Here is a 5,943-nt window from a genome sequence, read left to right on the forward strand (position 1 = left end):
TTATTTCCCTTTTTATAGATTAAAGCTGTGTCTCCCGAACAAAAGTCTCAGCTCCTGTCAGGCAGCCCCTTCTACATAAACTTCTCTAACTCTGGTCCTCAAAACCATTTCTCCCTTCACCCTTCAAGGCCAGTGTGGAAAATGAGTTCCACAGTTACTAGCCTGGGGTGCTGCACCAGCTCTTGGTATTTTCCTACCCCTCCACCCACACCTTTGTAAACTGCTCTTTATTCCACTCTTTCCTCAGATTATCTCAATTTGAGTGTGCCATATATTTTCCTGCTGGAATCTCAGCTGATTGAAAGAAAGAGAAACAAAGGGGGGGGGGTGGAACTAGAGAAATGTGAATCCTACCCAATAGTAAGGTGGACCAGAAGCAAGCTTCATTAGGGGACAAGTAGCCCCTGAAAAAAGAAAGGCAAATTGACAAAACTCTGGACATGGTAAAAACCCTTTGGGAGAATACTTTGGAAATAGCCCATGATAAAGTTGAAGATAGACACACCCTATGGCCCAGAAATTCCTAAAATTTCTCATATAATACATGCACTGGGAAACATTTACAGGAGTTTTCACAGCAAAAGTTTTGTATTAGCAAAATTCTAGAAACAACCTAATATCCATCATGCATATTTACATAATGAAGTAATATACCAGACTGAAAAACAAGTGAAGAAGTAGAGCTCCATGTATCCATATGAATGACTCCCACAGGCTTAATGTTAAGCAGAAAAAGTAAATTGCAGAAGAACACAAGTGAGGTGCAGATATGTGCAGATGCTATCCTACATAAGCAGACAAAACCCATTCAAAGTTTACTACGTTGTTTGGGGAACCAGATATATGTAGTGAAAAAATGACAGAATGGCTGGGGATAATAAACACCAAATTCCAGATAATGATTAATGGAGAAGGGAAGGGCATGAAGGGGAGGCATCCTCTGGGAACTTTAACTCTACTGGTGATGGGTTTGCTCTTACACTGGGTGACTGGCACCTAGGCTTTATTTTCTCATCCTTTGTTCCGTCTGTGTGTTTTAAATATTTAATTACTATTTAAAGGAAATGAAAGGATAAAAATAAAAACTTCTAGAGGTTTCCAAGGAAAATGAAGAGCCACGTGGATTGTTGGACTCATTGCCAGTTTTACTCCTCATCATTCCTTTCTGGTCCTTTGAGACTCAGAATAATTCAAACCATTTGAGGTTTCTGGGGCTTCTCTGTGCTCTAGGTTCATTTGATGGCAGAGTGTTTCCGAGAGCCAAACTCCAGCCCTAAAAACCTCAGAAGAAGCTCTACTGGGAAACATACCAAATAAGCAATCAAGTGAATAGGTTTCCTATTAAGAGGTTATGGAAATCAGGGCAAGTTTGGGTTAAGAGGTCCTTTAGAAACCATAAAACCTAGCCACAAGAACATGTTCCTAGGTCATTTCAAGAAATCTTTCAGGACAAAAGAAACAGTTCATTGTCTCTCTGCCTCAAGAGCGGCTGGAAGGCATCTTAGAGTACAACAGAGTAGTGAAGAGCCTAGTTCTGAAGGAAACCAACTCAAGCTTGCATTCTGGCTCCCACTTACTAAGCAGGCTTTGCACAAGTTACTTCACTTTTGAAAGCCAGGTTTCAGTAGGGCTGGATTGGGCAACTCTCAGAGAGTGGTTATGAAGGCCACATTGAAGTTTGTTTGTAGATTAGAACAGTGCCTGCACGGAGAAGTATCTTGGGGCCAGATTCCCTGGGACTGCAGACCCAGTGCAAAAAGGCTCTGGAAATGGTCATGTCATCCTCCTGAATACATTTCCTTAAGCTCCTCAAAGGCTCTTTCCTCTAAATCCTCAACACCAACACCATGACACGAGTGCCTGCTGGACCACCCATGGTGGAGGTGATGAGTCTTCTCTGAGGACATTAGGATCCCAGTCCCACAGGATCATCTGGAAAGTTGGTCAGAAGCCCCAGACACAGTGGCCTAAGCCACTGTGTATATGGTCTAAGATTGGGCCCAGATGGGGCAGGGGAAGGGGGTGGGTTGAAGGGGATTGTTTCTAACGATTTAGGGATTTGGCGGAAATCTTAACCTCCAACCATTCACCATAATATTTCCACCATTTTCCTGAATCCAATTCTTCATGAGGAGATTCCTCTGTCTTCCTCTCTATCTTACCCTTTTTGCCAAAATAGCTCTCCTTTGGGAACAAATAGTTCTGTTTCTTCATTGGAATGCCTCTGGAAGCCAGGAACTCTTATCTCCCTCAACAACATTCTGGCCCATGCTCGGAATGTGATTTACATTACTGACCCAGCACAGGAGAACAAAACAAAGGAAGGGTTTCCCAGTAGACCGTGAAGGGTGTGGGGCAGAGAGTGCAGAGTGGGAGAGAAAGGGTGAGGGCAGAGTTTCTGGAATAGCATGGGGTCTGACCCACTGCCCTGTCCTTCCACACACAATTGGGAGCAGTGAACATATCATAGCAATCCTCTCATGGGCCGGGGGTAATGCAGTGGCGGCTGGAGAGCCAGAAGAGAGATGTTCTGCTCTTCTGGGATTTGTTGCTAAGACTGCAGGCTTTGAGGCTGACTCACTCAACAGTGCTGGGTGCAAGCCAAGGAGGCATGGAAAGACTTTTGGGGTCACACAAGCTGCCCTCCGCGTGCCAGCTCAGGCTGTTGGGGACCAGCCAGGGCTCGCTGGGTGAGGGAAGTGAGGCCCAGGGAGTCAAGACCTTTTTGCAATTATTGAGGCTATTTCTCCACTGGGACAAGAAAGCATTCCTCTCATGAGGATGCATTACAAAGCAAATTGTTCCTGCCTCTCTTCAAAGGCCAAGGAGGTTAGGAAACCACTCCTTCCTTCTCCAGAAATTCTGATTATTCAGGCAGATTTGTCTGCTCCAGTCTGCTTCAGATGGCTACCCCCTTACCCTACCTAGCTCTCCTGAACAGCCTAACTGGTTGCAGGGTGGAACCCAGACTTCTTCCTCTTTTATTTGCTGACCTCCTGCAACATAAGAAATATACATTTGTCTCCATGCCAAGTTCCTGACACTAAACTTATAAAGCCCTTTTAATTTCCTGAGTAATAAGGGTATTAGCAGCATCTTTTATTCTCTTTGGTCTTTGACCCTGGTTCCTGACACAGGGCTCCTAAATCCCTTGGTTTCCTGGATGACAGGAGCATTTTTTATTCTAATAAGGTGACTCTGGGTAGGCTTCTGGAGAGCTTCAGGATGGGGACTTATCACCAGGAAGACCAAGCCATGATTAAAAGTTGAGAACCTTCAGCCCAACTCCCATCCTCCAGGGACAGGAGAAGGGCTGGAGATACTGACTTAATAATCAATCATGCCTATATGAGAAAGCCTCCACAAAAATCTTTGAATCACAGGGTTTAGGAAGCTTTTGCATTGGTGAACACACTGGGAGGGTGACACACCCCACTCACAGGGACAGAGATTCCTGCACTGTGGGACCCTTCCAGACCTTGGCCTATGTACTTCTTCATCTATACCCTTTATCATATCCTGTATAATAAACCTGTAAACATAAGTAAATATTTCCCTGAATTTTGTGAGCCAACCCAGCAAATTATTAAATGTCCCCAGAGACTGTGGGAACACTCAACTTTGTAGCTAAGTTGTTCATAAGTGTGGATGCCCTGGGGACCCACTGCTTGTGACTGGCATCTGAAGTGAGGGCAGTCTCTTGGGACTGAGCCCTAAACCTGTGGAGTCTGATGCTAATTCCAGTTAGTTAGTGTCAGAAATGACTTAAATTCTAAGACACTCAGTTGGTGTCTGCAGTGTTGGAAAACTGGTTAGCATGGGAAAAAACAAACCCACCGCACATTTGGTGTCAGAAACATTGTAAGTAGAGAAACCATTTTCCTTTTCCCAGAGACCAACCCGTGGGAATTTTCCTCAGAAAGGTTTTATTGGCAATTGCTACAATGGAAAACAGAAGGGGTAACAGAAATAACAACCTCGGGATTATGACAGTGCTTTGAGAAATTCTACAAAAACCTTAAAGTTGCTGACCTCTAGCTTAGACATCAATCAAACCCCTCCTAGTCCCTTCTAGGTCTCCAACTAGTTCATAGTGTCAAAGTGGGCTCTTCTGGCTAGCTCCTCCTTCCACCAGAACCTATCAAGTGCTGAAGCTTCATCCAAGCTCCCACTCCACACCCCTGGCCCTGGACCCCTGGGTCTCCAATCAGCCCCTGTAGAAGCCATTCACCTTCTAGCCCTGCCCTGCAGGAAAGGCATGAGAGGGACTGCATTCATCTCTGAACACCAGACTGTAAGCAAACAATCACCTGCCAAAGTGTATAGTGTAACTGTGCTTAGAAACCCAAACTGCTAAAGCTGGAAGAACCTTTAGGAATTAAATCTACTTTTCTCACTTTGCAGATAGAAAATGGGGTCCCAAAAGAGGATTTACATCTAAGACCAGCACAAGTTTCTGGACTCCTAGTTGGATGTTTTTTAAAATGGGTCACACCAGTTCCTCGCCTATATAATTTGTTAACATTTTCAAACCAAAACTGAACAAGGAAGAGGGAAACAGTCTTCAAACAGAATGAAACTTTACCTCAGGAGACTTGGGAGGCCCCTCAGGGGCCTAGCGACCTCACAGAAGGGACCCTCCCACTTCTCCTTATGCCTTGCCCCCACCCTCAACACAGTCTGGCCCCAGAAGCCTGCTCTCAGACCCTCGTGAACACCTGCCCCTCTCCTGGTTGCCATGTCCCACCGTGCTGCTCATCTGTTGAAAGGCTCTCATCCCCCTCTCAAAAGGGCTGTGCATTTCAATATTTTTGCAACCTTATTAATATTATTATTTGAGAGCCCAAGTTTGGCATGTATACTAAGTGCAGGTCTATTCAGTAGAGACAGACTCTGAATTCTGTCTAACACTGAGATGCCACCTCTGCCAGGTTTCCCTGGTCACTCTACCCCACACACCACACACACCCTGGAGCAACTTCTCTGTCTTAGCATCAGTTCATCTCTTCCTCGCACCTACCTCATGCCATTATTCTGGATCTTTGCCTCCCAACTGTTCACTCTGTCTCCCCAGCTAGCCTGGGGACTGCACGTGACAGAGACTGCCTGTCCGAGTCGCCATTGTATCTATCGTAGCCCCATTGCTGGCACATCATGTGTGTTCAGCAGATACAAGGGGATATATGCATGGATGAGATGAAGTCACAGAAGCAGGACATGGATTTTAAATACTTACAACTTTATTAGGAGCAGGCTGTCGTCCCTGCAGCAGCCAGCTCCCATGTATACACAGTATACACAGCCCAGCCAGTACCCAGGTCCTTCCATCCTTCTGCAGCACGTGGAATGCAAAAGAACCAAATGCAAAGGAGGCTCTGTAAGTGACAGTGTCTAGTGCCTTTGGGAGCCAATTCCCAGGCTGGGAACAATCAAGCCCCTCGGCTCACCCCAGCCCCCTACTCCAGCACGGCAAGGTTCATAAGGTGGGACTCCTCCAGTCAGTGCACACAAAGGGCAGAGGAGGCAGGGGGCTCCAGAACCCAGATCCTTACTGGTCCACACCCCATGAAAGAAGTTTCTGGAGCCCCCAGAATCTTCCTCCTCTTCCACAGACATGAGATACCACCTTAATTTTTTATCCCATCACCAGAAACCTGTACCTTGAGGCTTGTCTCTGTTCAACCTTGGAGAGCATGGTTGGAGTAGCAAAATGATCAAGGATAAGACAAACCTCCTAAGTTGTCTTGGTCATACCTCTTTTAAAAAGGAAGAAAAGAAAAAGGAAAAAGAAAGACACATGACAGAAAAGAGCACTGAGACCCAGCTTGTGTCAGGAACAAGATAGGTTGTCCCTCCTTGAAATAATTTGTAAAGCTGTTCTGCTAGGGGGCCAGTCACCCCCACTGACGGCAGCTCCCTTCCCTCCCGCCCCATTCCCCTGCC

This window comes from Suricata suricatta, chromosome 11 (genome assembly GCF_006229205.1).
Source record: "Suricata suricatta isolate VVHF042 chromosome 11, meerkat_22Aug2017_6uvM2_HiC, whole genome shotgun sequence".
Taxonomy (NCBI): Eukaryota; Metazoa; Chordata; class Mammalia; order Carnivora; family Herpestidae; genus Suricata; species Suricata suricatta.